We start from the raw sequence: 22,148 nt of genomic DNA on the forward strand, positions 1-22,148 counted from the left end.
GTAATCATGCAGGCCATATAGAACTCCCCCGATAGGGGGAGTAAGAGGGATTAAAGTGCTAAGAAAAGTACTAATTAACACAAGCTAGTTACCATGGCTCCAACACCGTGTGTTTTGTTGTTATACTTTGTCAGGGTAATCATGTAGGCCATATAGACCTCCCTTGATAGGGGGAGTAACAGGGATTACAGTTCTAAGAATAGTACTACTTAAACACAACCTAGTTACCATGGGTCCCAGACCAGATGTTTTCTTATTATACTTTGTCAGGCTAATCATGCAGGCCATATAGAGCTCCAACAAAAGGGGGGGTAAGAGGGATTCAAGTGATAAGAAAAGTTTTACTTAACACAACAAAATTACCATGGGTCCCAGACCGCGTGTCTTGTTGTTATACTTTGTCAGGGTAATCAATCATAACCGCCATATAGACCTCCACCAATAGGGGGAGTTACAGGGCTGACAGTGCTAAGAATAGTACTACTTAACACAACCTAGTTACCATGGGTCCAAGACCGCATGTTTAATTATTATACTTTATAAGGGTAATTATATATCTAAAAAATCTATCTATTTCTCTTCTATCGATTCTATCTAACTATCAATCTATGTATATCTATCTATCCTATCTATCGATCTATCTTCTGTCCGGACTGTTTTGAGACAGCCACTTTCTGACAAATTTGAAGTAGGAGGACAGAACAATCATCTTCTTCCATCTCCCGGTTCCAAAAATGAAGGCCATATAGACCTCCCCGATAGGGGGAGTAACAGGTTGTAGTAAAATGTTAAGAATAGTACTACTTAACACACCACGGGTCACAGACCGCATGTCTTATTGTTATACTCTGTCAGGGAAATTATATATATTTCAAATCGATTTATTTATATATCAAATCGATCGAACTATCAAACGTATCGATCAAATGTAGATTGCATCTATTGATCGATGTAATTTGTATCTATAAAATGTATATTACATATTTTGGTTGATGTCATTCGTATCTATAAAATGTATATTGCATCTTTGATTCGATAACATTCGTATCTATCAAATGTATATTGCATCTATTGATCGATGTAATTCGTATCTATTAAATGTATATTGCATATATTGATCTATGTACAGTGTATCGATCATATGTATATTGCATCGATTGAGCTATGTAATCTATGTATCTATCTATCAAATCTATCTCGTGGTTCTGCAAGTGGAGTGTTTGCGGTTGATTGCAGTGCGTTACACTTGGAGTTTGCTCTGTCACTGTGATGCGGCCGTAACCCTTACACTACCTGATAGATACGACATCATAACTGATGTTTTAAAGCACGTTATTGCAAACAATTTGGGAATGTTAGGTGATTTAGGCCCTTTATGGGTTAAAAGCAGATTCTGCATAAACTATGTAATTTTCCAGGGGAGTTTTGCCAGGGATCTCCCTCCAGCATGCCACAGTCCAGGTGTTAGTCCCCTTGAAACAACTTTTCCATCACTATTGTGGCCAGAAAGAGTCCTTGTAGGTTTTAAAGTTCGCCTGCCTATTGAAGTCAATGGCGGTTCGCGAACAATACCAGAAGTTCGAGTCCGCCGTTCGCGAACCGAAAATTTTAAGTTTGCGACATCACTAGTCTCATGTAGTAATTTTTATAATAAATAATTGTTGTGCATTCACATGTATATACAAATCAATAACAATTCCAATTAATATTCCTTGTCCTTTAAACATCTTAATTGTCTAATACATTTATGAATTTTATATATACTAATTGTATATATATATATATATATATATATATATATATACATACACACACACACACAGAGAGAGAGAGAGAGAGAAGAAGCAAGGTAGGAAGTAACTTTATTCAGTTAATGTTTTCGGGGTCAAACCCGTCCTCAGACTTACATAAAACACACAAAAACTCTTACCTAAATACTCTCCCCATCACCTACAATGTAACTGTGTCACAGGGTGCTCCTAGCGCAACTGTGCATGTGCAAAGGTCCGTATGGGATTACAAACTGGCCAAAAATACTTTGCCACACCAAGTGCAAATTAAAAAAGGCATAGCAATTTACACCAATCCCGGTTAAGGGACTGATCGCAAGAACACGCATGTTATAACCTGCAAAACAAATAGTTATTTAAAACTAGTTATTAGGCTATACATTCTTTGTTTAAATCTGCTTCTTTTTAAGATTGTCCCTTGTCATGCATGAACTAATTTATTGACCTATGAAATCTTCAACCATTCAGACTTTTGGTACTGTGATAGTAGTTTACTCCCTAATCAGACACTTTATCAACTTATTGTCACTGTCTATGTTCTATGAGACCCTGGATTTTTTATCCATATGCATTTATCCTGTTACAGTTTTTTGTAAGCACAGGGCATTGTACTACATGGTGGTGGTATATTAATTAACTCTGAAATGTGGATTATAATAAATCAACATTTAAACATGGAGAATTTTTTTCAAATATAGCAATGCATATCATGATGTACATTGAGCACCCTAGGGTATCCAGAAGAAAGATTCACTTGGACTCCTTCTGTAGAAGGATCCTGCCCCTGTCACCTCCATGCCAGAGTGGGGAACGTGATCTATTATGATGTAGCGCAAATCAGCTACACTATGCTTGTTCTGCAAAAAAGCCTTGCTACTGGCTGTTCTGATCTACCTTCTTTAAGGGTCTATGATTTGCCATCCATGTGCGTAGGTCATTCTGGGTCTTCCCTATGTAAAATATCCCACACGGACAGTGTAACATGTACACAATGGCCTCTATTTATCAAGCCGTCAACCGCAAATACACTGGAATTCCGCAGCGTATTTGTGGCGAGGCTGATTCGCCATAGTTATCAAGCCCTACAGACCGGCAAAAGTAGAATTTAGTGACATAACATACGATCCGCCAGACTCAGTCCGACACAGATCGATGCTTACGTCACTCCAGATGTTCCAAACACAAGTTTGGCACAATCTGACTACTTTTGGAAGTTATCAAAGAAGAACCAGGTACGCTCACCACTATTCCGGCGCAGCGTACCTGGTTTTCAATCCGTAGCCCTGGAGGCGGCGGATCTCATAGGAATCAATGGGAGTCTGACAGCAGCGAAAGCTCTTGTTCGCTGCTGCCCGATATCCCGTTGATTCCTATGGGAAGTGTCTGCACCTAACACCCTAACATGTACCCCAAGTCTAAACACCCCTAATCTGCCCCCTACACCGCTGCCACTTACATTATACTTATTAACCACTAAACTGCTGCCCTGACACCGCCACCACCTACATTATACGTATTAACCCCTAAACTGCCACTCCCGGACCTCGCCGCAACTAAATAAAATGTTTATCCCCTAAACCACCGCTCCCGGACCCCGCCGCCCCCTACATTAAAGTTATTAACCCCTATCCTGCCCCCCCTACACCGCCGCCACATACATTAAAGTTATTAACCCCTATCCTGCCCCCCCTACACCGCCGCAACTATATTAAAGTTATTAACCCCTAAACCTAAGTCTAACCCTAACACCCCCCTAACTTAAATATTAGTTAAATTAATCTAAATAAAATTACTATTATTAACTAAATTATTCCTATTTAAAACTAAATACTTACCTGTAAAATAAACCCTAAGATAGCTACAATATAACTAATAGTTACATTGTAGCTAGCTTAGGATTTATATTTATTTTACAGGCAAGTTTGTATTTATTTTAACTAGGTACAATAGTTATTAAATAGTTATTAACTATTTAATAGCTACCTAGTTAAAATAAATACAAATTTACCTGTAAAATAAATCCTCACCTAAGTTACAATTAAACCTAACACTACACTATCATTAAATAAATTACATAAATTAACTACAATTAAATAAAACTAATTACAATTAACTAAAATTAACTACAAGTACAAAAAAAACCCCACTAAATTACAGAAAATAAAAAAATTAAAAGAATTTTAAACTAATTAGACCTAATCTAAGCCCCCTAATAAAATAAAAAATCCCCCCAAAATAATAAAATTCCCTACCCTATACTAAATTACAAATAGCCCTTAAAAGGGCCTTTTGCAGGGCATTGCCCCAAAGTAATCAGCTCTTTTACCTGTAAAAAAAGAAATACAACCCCCCCAACATTAAAACCCACCACCCACACACCCAACCCTACTCTAAAACCCACCCAAATCCCCCTTAAAAACACTAACCCCCTGAAGATCACCCTACCTTGAGATGTCTTCACCCAGCCGGGCACAAGTGGACCTCCAGACCGGCAGAAGTCTTCATCCTATCCGGGCAGAAGAGGACATCCAGACTGGCAGAAGGCTTCATCCAGGCGGCATCTTCTATCTTCTTCCATCTGGAGCAGAGCGGGTCCATCTTCAATCTAGCCGACGCAGAGCCATCTTCTTCCATTGACGTCCTAACACTGAATGAAGGTTCCTTTAAATGACGTCATCCAAGATGGCATCCCTTGAATTCCGATTGGCTGATAGAATTCTATCAGCCAATCGGAATTAAGGTAGGAAAAATCCTATTGGCTGATACAATCAGCCAATAGGATTGACCTCGCATTCTATTGGCTGTTCCAATCAGCCTATAGAATGCAAGGTCAATCCTATTGGCTGATTGGATCAGCCAATCGGATTGATCTTCAATCCGATTGGCTGATTGCATCAGCCAATAGGATTTATCCTACCTTAATTCCAATTGGCTGATAGAATTCTATCAGCCAATCGGAATTCAAGGGACGGCATCTTGGATGACGTCATTTAAAGGAACCTTCATTCAGTGTTAGGACGTCGATGGAAGAAGATGGCTCAGCGTCGGCTGGATTGAAGATGGACCTGCTCCGCTCCGGATGGAAGAAGATAGAAGATGCCGTCTGGATGAAGCCTTCTGCCGGTCTGGATGTCCTCTTCTGCCTGGATAGGATGAAGACTTCTGCCGGTCTGGAGGTCCACTTGTGCCCGGCTGGGTGAAGACGTCTCAAGGTAGGGTGATCTTCAGGGGGTTAGTGTTAGGTTTTTTTAAGGGGGGTTTGGGTGGGTTTTAGATTAGGGTTGGGTGTGTGGGTGGTGGGTTTTAATGTTGGGGGGGCTGTATTTCTTTTTTTACAGGTAAAAGAGCTGATTACTTTGGGGCAATGCCCCACAAAAGGCCCTTTTAAGGGCTATTTGTAATTTAGTATAGGGTAGGGGATTTTATTATTTTGGGGGGATTTTTTATTTTATTAGGGGGCTTAGATTAGGTGTAATTAGTTTAAAATTCTTGTATTTTTTTTTTTTTTTTTCTGTAATTTAGTGTTTGTTTTTTTTGTTCTTTAGTTAATTTTAGTTAATTGTAATTAGTTTTATTTAATTGTAGTTAATTTATGTAATTTATTTAATGATAGTGTAGTGTTAGGTGTAATTGTAACTTAGGTTAGGTATTATTTTACAGGTAATGTTGTCTTTATTTTAGCTAGGTAGTTATTAAATAGTTAATAACTATTTAATAACTATTGTACCTAGTTAAAATAAATACAAAGTTGCCTGTAAAATAAAAATAAATCCTAAAATAGCTACAATGTAACAATTAGTTATATTGTAGCTATCTTAGGGTTTATTTTATAGGTAAGTATTTAGTTTTAAATAGGAATTATTTAGTAAATAATAGTAATATTTATTTAGATTTATTTTAATTATATTTAAGTTAGGGGGTGTTAGGGTTAGGGTTAGACTTAGGTTTAGGGGTTAATTACTTTATTATAGTGGCGGCGGTGTAGGGGGGCAGGATAGGGGTTAATATGTATAATGTAGGTGGTGGTGGGCTCCGGGAGTGGCAGTTTAGGGGTTAAAAAATGTATTTAGTTGCGGCGGCGTCTGGGATCGGCAGGATAGGGGTTAATAACTTTATGTAGGTGGCGGGAGTATAGGGGACGGCAAATTAGGGGTTAATATGTATAATGTAGGTGGCGGCGCGGTCCGGGATCGGCAGGATAGGGGTTAATAACTTTATGTAGGTGGCGGCAGTATAGGGGGCGGCAGATTAGGGGTTAATATGTATAATGTAGGTGGCGGTGGGGTCCGGGATCGGCAGGATAGGGGTTAATAACTTTATGTAGGTGGCAGCGGTATAGGGGCAGCAGATTAGGCTTTAATATGTATAATGTAGGTGGCGGCGCGGTCCGGGATCGGCAGGATAGGGGTTAATAACTTTATGTAGGTGGCAGCGGTTTAGGGGGCGGCAGATTAGGGGTTAATATGTATAATGTAGGTGGCTGCGGGGTCCGGGAGCGGCGGTTTAGGGGTTAATATATTTAATATAGTTGCGGCGGGGTCCGGGAGCGGCGGTTTAGGGGTTAATAACTTTATTTAGGTGCGGGGGGCTCTGGGAGCGGAGGTATAGGGTGTAAACAGTATAGTTTAGTGTGGGTACTTAGTAACAGGCTAGCAAGAAAGCTGCGAATAAGCCGATGAGCAGCGAGATCGATGACTGTTAGTTAACAACAGTCCACTGCTCATCGCACCGTACTTGGTGCGTGGCTTTTTGACAGCTTTCTTGATAAATTTGTCGAACGTATTCAGGTCCGCGGCAGTGATGTTAGGCGATCTTAGGCGAGCTTACTGGGGCCGTCGAATGCAGGTAAGTAGACAGCTTGATAAATAGAGGCCAATGTATTTTGTGGTACAGGTCATCCTGTGCCTAATTTCACATTTCTTATTCTTCCATGGGTGTGTAAAAAATTTGCTTTGGGTTAACCCACTACAGGCAGTGCATTCACTACACCGGAAGCACCCATTTTTTTGTATTATTTAACCATGTTCTTGTAGTGTAACACTGCCTGCAGTCATCAATCTGTCTCTCAACAATTTTCCTCTCCTGAAGCCAACAATTGTAGTTTGTGTCCCTTCAAAGGGTAATGTGGGATCTGATGTTAGAAGCCGGCAGTGATCCTTGATAGCTCTTTGAAAGCTAATTCTTTCTGGTGTAAATGTTGTGGATAAAACTAGTCGGTCAGCATTCTGTCTATCCATCTTCTTCTCCAATGCTTGTAATTGTGTCAACTCCATAATAGTGCTGTAGGACTTCTCCATCAGTGACTTAGTGTAGCCTCTATTTTCAAAATTGACCTTCATCTCACCCAACTGTTGTAACTTCTGGTGGTCTTTAACAGTTGGGTGAGATGAAAGTTAAGTTTGAAAATAGAGGCTACAATAAGTCACCGATCCTTAACCGGGATTGGTTTAAATTGCTATGCCTTTTTTTAATTTGCGCTTGGTGTGGCAAAGTATTTTTGACCAGTTTGTGATCCCATATGAAACTTCGCGAATGCGCAGTTGCGCTAGGAGGACGCTGTGACACAGTTACAATGTGGATGATGGGGAGAGTGTTTAGGTAAGAGTTTTTGTGTGTTTTATGGAAGTCTGAGGACAGGGGTAAACCAGAAAACGTTAACTAAATAAAGTAACTTTTATAATACGGAGAGTGCCTTCCTCTCTTTCTTCCTCTACATGACTATTTGAAGTGCAGCCCGGAGGATGTCAAGGTATAGTTAATGCTTGACCCTGGTGGATTAAGATATATATATATATATATATATATATATATATATATATATATAAATACAAAATTCGTTTTTTTAGCACACCTTACAAAAAGTTTAAATCCACATCTGGGAGTGCTGTCAATATGACCCAGTAATTACACAAACAAAGAGGTATCAGCGCACATCCATTTTCCAAAGCACAACATATTTTTTACTGCTGCAAAAAATTGCCTGCAAATACATCAAGAGACAACTATTCTTTTTTAAATAATATTGGGAACTTAGTCACACAATATGGCCATATTCTGCTTAGCCAGTCACCACTTTCAAGGTGCCCCAATTCGACTGGTCCTACTCTACAGTCCTATTGCCACAGAGGGCTGAAACATTCCTGCTTTTACTCTTCATAATAGAATGAGACTCCCTGGCTTTTTATTCAAAACTCTATAACACTGTTATGTGCACACCAATATTATTTAAAAAAGAATAGTTGTCTCTTGATGTATTTGCAGGCAATTTTTTGCAGCAGTAAAAAATATGTTGTGCTTTGGAAAATGGATGTGCGCTGATACCTCTTTGTTTGTGTAATTACTGGGTCATATTGGCAGCACTCCCAGATGTGGATTTAAACTTTTTGTAAGGTGTGCTAAAAAAACAAATTTTGTATTTGTATTTGTATTTAAAATTACCAGGGAGACTGACCATCTCCCATTGGTTTAAGCACCCCACCCAAGTTCAGGTGTGCACATAACAGTGTTATAGAGTTGTGAATAAAAAGCCAGGGAGTCTCATTCTATTATGAAGAGTAAAAGCAGGAATGTTTCAGCCCTCTGTGGCAATAGGACTGTAGAGTAGGATCAGTCGAATTGGGGCACCTTGAAAGTGGTGACTGGCTAAGCAGAATATGGCCATATTGTGTGACTAAGTTCCCAATATTATTTAAAAAAGAATAGTTGTCTCTTGATGTATTTGCAGGCAATTTTTTGCAGCAGTAAAAAATATGTTGTGCTTTGGAAAATGGATGTGCGCTGATACCTCTTTGTTTGTATGTATATATATATATATATATATATATATATATATATATATAAAAATATATACACAGTGGATATAAAACGTCCACACACCCCTGTTAAAATGTCAGGTTTCTGTGATGTAAATAAATGAGACAAAGATAAATCATTTCAGAACCTTTTTCACTTTTAATGTGACATATAAACTGTACAACTCAATTGAAAAACAAACTAAAATATTTTAGGAGGAGGTAAGTAAACAAAAAAAAACTAAAATAATGTGGTTGCATAAGTGTGCACACCCTCTTTTAACTGAAGATGTAGCTGTGTTCAGAATTAAGCAATCACATTCAAAATCATGTTAAATAGGAGTCAGTACACACCTGTCATCATTTAAAGTGCCTCTGATTAACCCCAAATAAAGTTCAACTGTTCTAGTAGGTCTTTCCTGACATTTTCTTAGTTGAATCCTACAGCAAAAGCCATGGTCCGCAGAGATCTTCCAAAGCATCACAGGGATCTCATTGTTAAAAGGTATCAGTCAGGAGAAGGGTACAAAAGAATTTACAAGGCATTAGATATACCATGGAACACAGTGAAGACAGTCATCATCAAGTGGAGAAAATATGGTGCAACAGTGACATTACCAAGAACTGGAAGTCCCTCCAAAATTGATGAAAAAATGAGAAGAAAACTGGTCTGGGAGGCTGCCAAGAGAGAGGTCTACAGCACCATTAAAGGAGCTGCAGGAATATCTGACAAGTAGTGGCTGTGTGGTGCATGGGACAACAATCTCACGTATTCTTCATATGTATGGGCTATGGGGTAGAGTAGCAAGACGTTAGCCTTTTCTTACCAAGAAAAACATCCAAGCATTGCTAAATTTTGCAAAAACACATCTTGAATTCTCCCAAAATCATGTTGCAAAGGGTGTTATGATCTGATGAAACCAAGGTTGAACTTTTTGGCCATATTTCCAAAAGATACAGTATGTTTGGTGCAAAAACAACACTGCACATCACCAAAAGAACACCATACCCACAGTGAAGCATGGTGGTGGCAGCATCATGCTTTGGGGCTGTTTTTCTTCATCTGGAACTGGGGCCTTATTCAAGGTAGAGGGAATTATGAACAGTTCCAAATACCAGTCAATATTGGCACAAAACCTTCAGGCTTCTGCTAGAAAGCTGAACATGAAGAGGAACTTCATCTTTCATAATGACGATGACCCAAAGCATACATCCACATCAACAAAGGAATGGCTTCACCAGAAGAAGATTAAAGTTTTGGAATGGCCCAGCCAGAGCCCAGACCTGAATCCAATCGGAAATCTGTGGGGTGATCTGAAGAGAGCTGTGCACAGGAGATGCCCTCGCAATCTGACATATTTGGAGTGTTTTTGCAAAGAAGAGTGGGCAAAATGCTGATAGACTCATACCCAAAAAGACTGAGTGCTGTAATAAAATCAAAAGATGTTTAAACAAAGTCTTAGTTTACGGGTGTGCACACTTATGCAACCATATTTTAGTTTTTTATTTTTACTTCCTTCCACCTAAAAGTTTTCAGTTTGTTTTTCAATTGAGTTGTACAGTTTATTGGTCACATTAAAGGTGGAAAAATTTCTGAAATGATTTATCTTGGTCTAATTTTTTTTACATCACAGAAACCTGACATTTTAACAGGGGTGTGTAGAATTTTTATATCCACTGTATATATATATATATATATATATATATATGTATATATGTATAAATTTCATAAATGAATGTATTAGACAATTGAGAATTTTATATATATATATATATATATATATATATATATAAACAGTTCCTCAAGCAAGCACTCACACCTGTACTTTTCTTCTTAAACTGTAAACCGTAAACCATCCCCTTATATGGTAACAATGCACTCTTTCATATCCAGTATTCTCTGAAACCACATCACATCTGTGTACAGACCAAAATAATAAGTATATTGCATTGCTACAAAAGAAGGAAGGCAAGAATTGTTTTTGAGGCAATAATTTTTCATCCTCTGTCATGTTATTACTTAAATTCACAATTACATCTTCTTTCACATTTTCTTTGGGCTTTGTGGGCAACCTTTTGTAATCTCTCCCCACCACCACCACCACTGCCACCACCACACTCACTCACACCTTTAGTGGGGTCTAACCGTCGATTTTTTAACGAGTCGTCATACCCAAAGTTGAAGGAATTGATTGCTGTTCTTCTAATATTGGTTCTGAATTTGAACCTGAACCACATTTTAAACTATCAATAGTAATCAGACTTTTAAGTTTGTTATAGTTAAGTGTGCGCCTTCTGTGTTCTCGCACTCACTGTAATATGTTTCTACAATGCAATATAATAACTGAGCATGGATTTTCTGAATGAATGGCAAATTAATTTAGTTATTTTTTTATATATATATAAATAGATGAAAATTGAATATTGACATATGTAATGTTCAGTGAAAGATTTTCAAGGACAAACAATAAGAATAATTAGTAAATTCTTTATAGATATAGGGTTATCTAAATAGGATACTAAATAGAAAACAAATATATTATTACTGGACAGAAGGTTGTGGCAGGATGATGCTTTAATTTTTTTTTAAATTGTGCACTTAGGATTGATTTAGGTAACACTTGATTAGTATTGCAACATTAGACCATGTATATACTGCATGTTGTTATGACAACTAGATGGAATATTTAACCAACCACGTGAATGATGTCACAGAGAGGGTGGGGCCTAATGAGAGCACCACAGAAGTGTTCAGTAGTGAATTGTTTAGTTAAATAGGGGTGAGAACATTGTTTGTTCATGTATATTTATGGTTTGAAGACAGAGGTAAATCCCCAAAATATTACTAGAATAAACACAGTAGAATGCTTAGTTGTATAGGTAGAGGTTTTTTTAGCAGGAATAGTTAAGGTTCTTATGTCACTACTGATCACTAGTTAGGCCTCACCTTGAGTATTGTGTGTAGTTCTGTTAGCCTTATCTCTAGAAGCATATAAGTAAACTGGAAAGAGGGCTGATGATCTTACATATAATAGTGCTGAACATTCAGCACAGCTTAAGACCTAAAGTACATTTTTAGGCTTGATCTATCAGACATCCAGTTGTTAGCGTTCTCTAGGCTTTCTCTCAAGAGCTAACGTTTTAATCTCAACTTTTAATATGAGAGTAAAAATGGAAGCAATATGGATGATGCTCTAGCGTACCATAGAGCTACCATTTTTATAATCCACTTGTAACTTAAGTCTATATTTTTTTAGAAAAAGGTGCATTAGTTTGCAGTCCTGGTGTGCCTTCAAAAGCCTCTTTATTCTGTTGTGAATTAGAGACAGATACAAACAAACCCTGGCGCACTTTAAAGCATGTAGTAGTGTCAAGGTTCTGCATTCCATGGAATGTACTCCATCCTCTCTAGGGGGAGTGGAAATGCTATAAAGAGATTAATTACAAGAAAACCAGGAAGAATAAATAATGAAAGTATATTGCAATAAGCATTTTTTTATTATCCATAATTAAACATTTTATTGTAAGTGTATTGTCCCTTTGAATAGCCTAGTTTTACTTTTCTTCTGGACACATATGTTTACAGAGCTCTGAACTGTCCATCTCATTGTGGGATTGTCATGGTTCTGAAGTTCTGCCCTGTTGTTTCTACCCTGGTTCCCTTTAAGTGCAAATGTCCCAGTTTCTATTATGAAACAAAAGACTTACAGACTCCGCCCACAGCCAGACCCATCTGTACCCACTTTCTGCCTAACTTCACCCATGTCACACCAATCTCACAGTGTACCTGTTTCTCTGCTCCCTCCTTTTGTGGCCCCTCCCACAAGTCTTCCTCCCACAGCAAAGACCTTCTAGTCCCAGAAGTAACCTAGAAAATACTAAGATGCCTGTGTTTATCTTCGTTAAAAATCTGTTGTAAAAATCCTGATAAAAATCCCCAAAGTCTAATAGCTGTTTTTTTCATATGTTTAACTAAATGTTCCTGTTACATCATTCCCTAATTTGAGGTTTTTTTTTATTTATTTATACTGTGACTCTTCCAGTAGACTGGAATATAAAAAAAGGAAGCCAAAATCTGTCATACAACGTTATTGCACAATAATTCTTATGGATTGGAAAAGGACCCAGAGTTAGAAATGATGGCCTAGAATACAAGTAGAGCTCATAAATGCAAGCGGTGTTATACTTCACCATTTCTAGAGCGCAATCCATTCCACATCTATTGTTGTGCTCATATTACAAGTTCATGGTTAATATAAATTGCACGCATGGTAATATATTGTATGCTACAATATTCATATCAGATTTCTCTCACATAATAGACTTCTATGGGGTGAGCACTAAAATTCATGTCAGATAACGATCGAGAGCTAACTCCATAGACAGAAAAAAGTAATCTCAAGTAGTGGAGTTTTTTTTAATTAGTTCTGTGCTATATATGATTTTAATGTTTAGTGTACATAAAAGACTTTACACTTACATACACACACATGCACCACTCAACCCTTCCCAGTCTTGCACCTTGCTATATAACTTATCCCTTTAAATCTTCTACAAAAACTTTTTTCTTCATTAACCCTTTGTTTCCTGAGTATTTCACCTTCATTGATGTATTTCCATAGCATTTCATTGTACTAAACCATATGGCGAGATTACGAGTTTTGCGGTAACAGGGGGTGCGTTGCTAACGCATATTTTGTGCTCACCGCTCACCTAAAGTAACACTGGTATTACAGGTTTTTTTAAACCTGGCATTAGCCGCAAAAAGGTGAGCGTAGAGCAGAATTTAGCTCCACATCTCACCTCAATACCAGCATTGCTTACGGTAGTGGTAAGCTGGCAAAACGTGCTCGTGCATGATTTCCTCATAGAAAACAATGGGTCTGAGCTGGCTGAAAAAAAAACCTAACACCTGCAAAAAAGCAGCGTTCAGCTCCTAACGCAGCCCCATTGTTTCCTATGGGGAAAGGAATTTTATGTCTACACCTAACACCCTAACATGAACCCCGAGTCTAAACACCCCAAATCTTAAATTTGTTAACCCCTAATCTGCCACTCCCGCTATCGCTGACACCTACATTATATTATTAACCCCTAATATGCCACTCCGGACACTGCCGCCACCTACATTATACTTATGAACCCCTAATCTACTGCCCCCAACATCGCCGACACCTACATTATAGTTATTAACCCCTAATCTGCCCCCCCCAACGTCGCCGCAAATATATTAAATTTATTAACCCCTAATCTGCCGCCGCCAACGTCGCCGCCACTATAATACATTTATTAACCCCTAAACCTGTCTAACCCTAACCCTAACACCCCTCTAACTTAAATATAATTTAAATACATCTAAATAAATTTACTAAAATTAAATAAATTATTCCTATTTAAAACTAAATACCTATAAAATAAACCCTAAGCTACCTACAATATAACTAATAGTTACATTGTAGCTAGCTTAGGATTTATATTTATTTTACAGGCAACTTTGTATTTATTTTAACTAGGTACAATAGTTATTAAATAGTTATTAACTATTTAATAACTTCCTAGTTAAAATAAAGACAAATTTACCTGTAAAATAAACCCTAACCTAAATTACAATTACACCTAACACTACACTATCATTAAACTAATTACCTAAACTACCTACAATTAATTACAATTAAATTAAATAAACTAAATTACGAAAAAAAAACACTAAATTACAGAAAATAAAAAAGAATTACAAGAATTTTAAACTAATTACACCTACTCTAATCCCCCTAATAAAAAAAAAGCCCCCCAAAATAATAAAATTCCCTACCCTATACTAAATTACAAATAGCCCTTAAAAGGGCCTTTTGCAGGGCATTGCCCCAAAGTAATCAGCTCTTTCACCTGTAAAAACAATACAATACCCCCCCAACATTAAAACCCATCACCCACACACCCAACCCTACTCTAAAACCCACCCAATCCCCCCTTAAAAAACCTAACACTACCCCCTTGAAGATCACCCTACCTTGAGACGTCTTCACCCAGCCGGGCACAAGTGGTCCTCCAGAGGGTCCGAAGTCTTCATCCTATCCGGCCAGAAGAGGACATCCAGACCGGCAGAAGGCTTCATTTAGGCGGCATCTTCTATCTTCATCCTTCCGGAGCGGAGCGGGTCCATCTTCAAGACATCCGACGCGGAGCATCCTCTTCATCCGACGGCCGACGACTGAATGACTGGTCCTTTAAGTGACGTCATCCAAGATGGCGTCCCTTGAATTCCGATTGGCTGATAGAATCTAGGCCTATATAATAAATTGTACTATGTAACACACCACATGCTAACGATTGTGCGTCACTTGTATTCTAGTCCTGTCTGACTCGTAATACCAGCAGGCATTAAAAAGCAGCGTTAGGACCCCTTAACGCTGCTTTTTAAGGCTAACGCAAGACTCGTAATCTAGCCGCATAGTATTTAATACCGGATTACACACGGGTGCAAAACATAAAAAAGGACTTATAATACAAGGGCAATGAGGGTGCAACTACCACTTGGCACTATTCATTAAAAGTACAGGGTACACTAAATAACCATTAGCCATGTTACAATAATTTAGATAAAAGGTTTAACCAACCACTTGAAATACCAGATTGTGAGCTATTGTATGCGCAGTGCTGAGCACAATGTAATGCACCACATGCTAACAATTGTGCTTCACTTGTATTCTAGACCTATATAATAAATAGTACTATGTAATGCACCACATGCTAATGATTGTGCGTCACTTGTATTCTAGGCCTATATAATAAATAGTCAATCCAATGAGAAAAAAAGCAGTCTGCAGACCAAGCTATTAAATCGTTGCAGGTATTTATTATAACGACAAAACCACAGGTACACACCACTCCTCACACCTCAGCTGCATCCAATGCGTTTCCTGCCGCTAAACGAAGTGCCATTTAGTGGCAGAAAACGCGTCGGATGCAGCTGAGGTGTGAGGAGTGGTGTGTACCTGTGGTTTTGTCGTTATAATAAATACCTGCAACAATTTAATAGCTTAGTCTGCAGACTGCTTTTTTTCTCATTGGATTGAGTATACACGTTAATTACGGCGTTGGAAAATGCTGCGGAGGTTAATGTGGTCACGGGTCCTTGGCTGAACAAACACTGTCCGGTGAGGAGGAATGTTACACTTTATCCACCATCCTGCGTAGTGGGACTGGAGACAGTGAGTAAACTGGAGTTGTCTGTGCAGCACACTAAGTTTTAAACCGCAATCTCAGACTTCTATATTTATTACTATGAATAAAATGTATTACACATATTTACTTGGAGTCGGAGCTGTGCGAGTGATATAATACACTGGTTATTGTTTTTTGAAATGGTACTAAGTGTGTTTGTGAATAACCCAGCTGAAGGAGTATATATTTAACACTGCATGTCACTTATTTACTTTAACCACGAGTGTTAATAGCCGAGTATCAGAGAATAATTTCAAATCCTGATTGTTACCTGCCAAAAGAGACTGTGTATTGAATTACACTATTGAGCAAGAATGCTATTATATCAGTTTTTGTGGCGGATGATGCAAGTTGATACTATTCGTGGTTACATAAGTATAGAAAGCAACAGTGTATCTTTAAGTGTATATAATAAATAGTACTATGTACCGCAACACATGATAACGATTGTGTGTCACTTGTATTCTAGGCCTATATAATAAATAGTACTATGTAACGCACCACATGCTAACGATTGTGCTTCACTTGTATTCTAGGCCTATATAATAAATAGTACTATGTAATGCACCACATGCTAATGATTGTGCGTCACTTGTATTCTAGGCCTATATAATAAATAGTCAATCCAATGAGAAAAAAAGCAGTCTGCAGACCAAGCTATTAAATCGTTGCAGGTATTTATTATAACGACAAAACCACAGGTACACACCACTCCTCACACCTCAGCTGCATCCGATGCGTTTCCTGCCGCTAAACGAAGTGCCATTTAGTGGCAGAAAACGCGTCGGATGCAGCTGAGGTGTGAGGAGTGGTGTGTACCTGTGGTTTTGTCGTTATAATAAATACCTGCAACAATTTAATAGCTTAGTCTGCAGACTGCTTTTTTTCTCATTGGATTGAGTATACACGTTAATTACGGCGTTGGAAAATGCTGCGGAGGTTAATGTGGTCACGGGTCCTTGGCTGAACAAACACTGTCCGGTGAGGAGGAATGTTACACTTTATCCACCATCCTGCGTAGTGGGACTGGAGACAGTGAGTAAACTGGAGTTGTCTGTGCAGCACACTAAGTTTTAAACCGCAATCTCAGACTTCTATATTTATTACTATGAATAAAATGTATTACACATATTTACTTGGAGTCGGAGCTGTGCGAGTGATATAATACACTGGTTATTGTTTTTTGAAATGGTACTAAGTGTGTTTGTGAATAACCCAGCTGAAGGAGTATATATTTAACACTGCATGTCACTTATTTACTTTAACCACGAGTGTTAATAGCCGAGTATCAGAGAATAATTTCAAATCCTGATTGTTACCTGCCAAAAGAGACTGTGTATTGAATTACACTATTGAGCAAGAATGCTATTATATCAGTTTTTGTGGCGGATGATGCAAGTTGATACTATTCGTGGTTACATAAGTATAGAAAGCAACAGTGTATCTTTAAGTGTATATAATAAATAGTACTATGTACCGCAACACATGATAACGATTGTGTGTCACTTGTATTCTAGGCCTATATAATAAATAGTACTATGTAACGCACCACATGCTAACGATTGTGCTTCACTTGTATTCTAGGCCTATATAATAAATAGTACTATGTAACGCACCACATGCTAATGATTGTGCGTTACTTGTATTCTAGGCCTATATAATAAATAGTACTATGTAACGCACCACATGATAACGATTGTGTGTCACTTGTATTCTAGGCCTATATAATAAATAGTACTATGTAACGCACCACATGCTAACGATTGTGCGTCACTTGTATTCTAGACCTATATAATAAAAAAGTACTATGTAACTCACCACATGCTAATGATTGTGCGTCACTTGTATTCTAGGCCTATATAATAAATAGTACTATGTAACGCACCACATGTTAACGATTGTGCGTCACTTGTATTCTAGACCTATATAATAATAAGTACTATGTAACGCACCACGAGCTAACGATTGTGCTTCACTTGTATTCTAGGCCTATATAATAAATAGTACTATGTAACTCACCACATGCTAACGATTGTGCGTCACTTGTATTCTAGACCTATATAATAAATAGTACTATGTAATGCACCACATGCTAACGATTGTGCTTCACTTGTATTCTAGGCCTATATAATAAATAGTACTATGTAACTCACCACATGCTAACGATTGTGCGTCACTTGTATTCTAGACCTATATAATAAATAGTACTATGTAACGCACCACATGCTAACGATTGTGCTTCACTTGTATTCTAGGCCTATATAATAAATAGTACTATGTAACGCACCACATGCTAATGATTGTGCGTTACTTGTATTCTAGGCCTATATAATAAATAGTACTATGTAACGCACCACATGATAACGATTGTGTGTCACTTGTATTCTAGGCCTATATAATAAATAGTACTATGTAACGCACCACATGCTAACGATTGTGCGTCACTTGTATTCTAGACCTATATAATAAAAAAGTACTATGTAACTCACCACATGCTAATGATTGTGCGTCACTTGTATTCTAGGCCTATAAAATAAATAGTACTATGTAACGCACCACATGTTAACGATTGTGCGTCACTTGTATTCTAGACCTATATAATAATAAGTACTATGTAACGCACCACGAGCTAACGATTGTGCTTCACTTGTATTCTAGGCCTATATAATAAATAGTACTATGTAACTCACCACATGCTAACGATTGTGCGTCACTTGTATTCTAGACCTATATAATAAATAGTACTATGTAATGCACCACATACCTATATAATAAATAGTACTATGTAATGCACCACATGCTAAAGATTGTGCGTCACTTGTATTCTAGACCTATATAATAAATAGTACAATGTAACGCACCACATGCTAACGATTGTGCTACACTTGTATTCTAGGCCTTTATAATAATTAGTACAATGTAACGCACCACATGTTAACGATTGTGCGTCACTTGTATTCTAGACCTATATAATAATAAGTACTATGTAACGCACCACGAGCTAACGATTGTGCTTCACTTGTATTCTAGGCCTATATAATAAATAGTACTATGTAACTCACCACATGCTAACGATTGTGCGTCACTTGTATTCTAGACCTATATAATAAATAGTACTATGTAATGCACCACATACCTATATAATAAATAGTACTATGTAATGCACCACATGCTAAAGATTGTGCGTCACTTGTATTCTAGACCTACATAATAAATAGTACTATGTAATGCACCACATACTAATGATTGTGCGTCACTTGTATTCTAGGCCTATATAATAAATAGTACTATGTAACGCACCACATTATAACGATTGTCCGTCACTTGTATTCTAAGCCTATATAATAAATAGTACTATGTAACACACCACATTATAACGATTTTGCGTCACTTGTATTCTAAGCCTATATAATAAATAGTATTATGTAACGCCCCACATGCTAACAATTGTGCGTCACTTGTATTCTAGGCCTTTATAATAAATAGTACTATGTAACGCACCACATACTAACGATTGTGCGTCACTTGTATTCTAGGCCTATATAATAAATAGTACTATGTAACGCACCACATGCTAACAATTGTGCGTCACTTGTATTCTAGACCTATATAATAAATAGTCCTATGTAACGCACCACATGCTAACGATTGTGCTACACTTGTATTCTAGGCCTTTATAATAAATAGTACTATGTAACGCACCACATGCTAACGATTGTGTGTCACTTGTATTCTAGGCCTATATAATAAATAGTACTATGTAACGCACCGCATACTAACGATTGTGCTACACTTGTATTCTAGGCCTATATAATAAATAGTACTATGTAACGCACCACATTATAACGATTGTGCGTCACTTGTATTCTAGGCCTATATAATAAATAGTACTATGTAACGCACCACATTATAACGATTGTGCGTCACTTGTATTCTAGACCAATATAATAAATAGTACTATGTAACGCACCACGTGCTAATGATTGTGTGTCACTTGTATTCTAGACCTATATAATAAATAGTACTATGTAACTCACCACATGCTAATGATTGTGCGTCACTTGTATTCTAGGCCTATATAATAAATAGTACTATGTAACGCACCACATGCTAACGATTGTGCGTCACTTGTATTCTAGGCCTATATAATAAATAGTACTATGTAACGCACCACATACTAACGATTGTGTGTTACTTGTATTCTAGGCCTATATAATAAATAATACTATGTAACGCACCACGTGCTAATGATTGTGTGTCACTTGTATTCTAGACCTATATAATAAATAGTACTATGTAACTCACCACATGCTAATGATTGTGCGTCACTTGTATTCTAGGCCTATATAATAAATAGTACTATGTAACGCACCACATGCTAACGATTGTGCGTCACTTGTATTCTAGGCCTATATAATAAATAGTACTATGTAACGCACCACATACTAACGATTGTGTGTTACTTGTATTCTAGGCCTATATAATAAATAGTACAATGTAACGCACCACATACTAATGATTGTGCGTCACTTGTATTCTAGGCCTATATAATAAATAGTACTATGTAACGCACCACATGCTAACGATTGTGCTTCACTTGTATTCTAGGCCTATATAATAAATAGTACTATGTAACTCACCACATACTAACGATTGTGCGTCACTTGTATTCTAGACCTATATAATAAATAGTTCTATGTAACGCACCACATGCTAATGATTGTGCGTCACTTGTATTCTAGGCCTATATAATAAATAGTACGTAACGCACCACATGCTAACGATTGTGCGGCACTTGTATTCTAGGCCTATATAATAAATAGTACTATGTAACGCACCACATGCTAACGATTGTGCGTCACTTGTATTCTAGGCCTATATAATAAATAGTACTATGTAACGCACCACATGCTAACGATTGTGCTTTACTTGTATTCTAGACCTATATAATAAATAGTACTATGTAACGTACCACATACTAACGGTTGTGCGTCACTTGTATTCTAGGCCTATATAATAAATAGTACTATGTAACGCACCGCATACTAACGATTGTGCGTCACTTGTATTCTAGACCTATATAATAAATAGTACTATGTAACGCACCACATACTAACGATTGTGCTTCACTTGTATTCTAGGCCTATATAATAAATAGTACGTAACGCACCACATGCTAACGATTGTGCGGCACTTGTATTCTAGGCCTATATAATAAATAGTACTATGTAACGCACCACATGCTAATGATTGTGCGTCACTTGTATTCTAGGCCTATATAATAAATAGTACTATGTAACGCACCACATACTAACGATTGTGCTTCACTTGTATTCTAGGCCTATATAATAAATAGTACTATGTAACGCACCACATGCTAACGATTGTGCGTCACTTGTATTCTAGGCCTATATAATAAATAGTACTATGTAATGCACCACATACTAACGATTGTGCGTCACTTGTATTCTAGACCTATATAATAAATAGTACTATGTAATGCACTACATACTAATGATTGTGTGTCACTTGTATTCTAGACCTATATAATAAATAGTACTATGTAACGCACCACATGCTAATGATTGTGCGTCACTTGTATTCTAGGCCTATATAATAAATAGTACTATGTAACGCACCACATACTAACGATTGTACGTCACTTGTACTCTAGGCCTATATAATAAATAGTACTATGTAACGCACCACATGCTAACGATTGTGCGTCACTTGTATTCTAGGCTTATATAATAAATAGTACTATGTAACACACCACATGCTAATGATTGTGCGTCACTTGTATTCTAGGCCTATATAATAAATAGTACTATGTAACGCACCACATACTAACAATTGTGCATCACTTGTATTCTAGACCTATATAATAAATAGTACTATGTAATGCACCACATGCTAAGGATTGTGCGTCACTTGTATTCTAGACCTATATAATAAATAGTACTATGTAATGCACCACATGCTAACGATTGTACGTCACTTGTACTCTAGGCCTGTATAATAAATAGTACTATGTAATGCACCACATGCTAAGGATTGTGCGTCACTTGTATTCTAGACCTATATAATAAATAGTACTATGTAATGCACCACATGCTAACGATTGTGCATCACTTGTATTCTAGACCTATATAATAAATAGTACTATGTAATGCACCACATGCTAAGGATTGTGCGTCACTTGTATTCTAGACCTATATAATAAATAGTACTGTGTAACGCACCACATGCTAACGATTGTGCGTCACTTGTATTCTAGATCTATATAATAAATAGTACTATGTAACGCACCACATGCTAATGATTGTGCTTCACTTGTATTCTA

The sequence above is a fragment of the Bombina bombina genome, chromosome 7 (genome assembly GCF_027579735.1).
Source record: "Bombina bombina isolate aBomBom1 chromosome 7, aBomBom1.pri, whole genome shotgun sequence".
Taxonomy (NCBI): domain Eukaryota; kingdom Metazoa; phylum Chordata; class Amphibia; order Anura; family Bombinatoridae; genus Bombina; species Bombina bombina.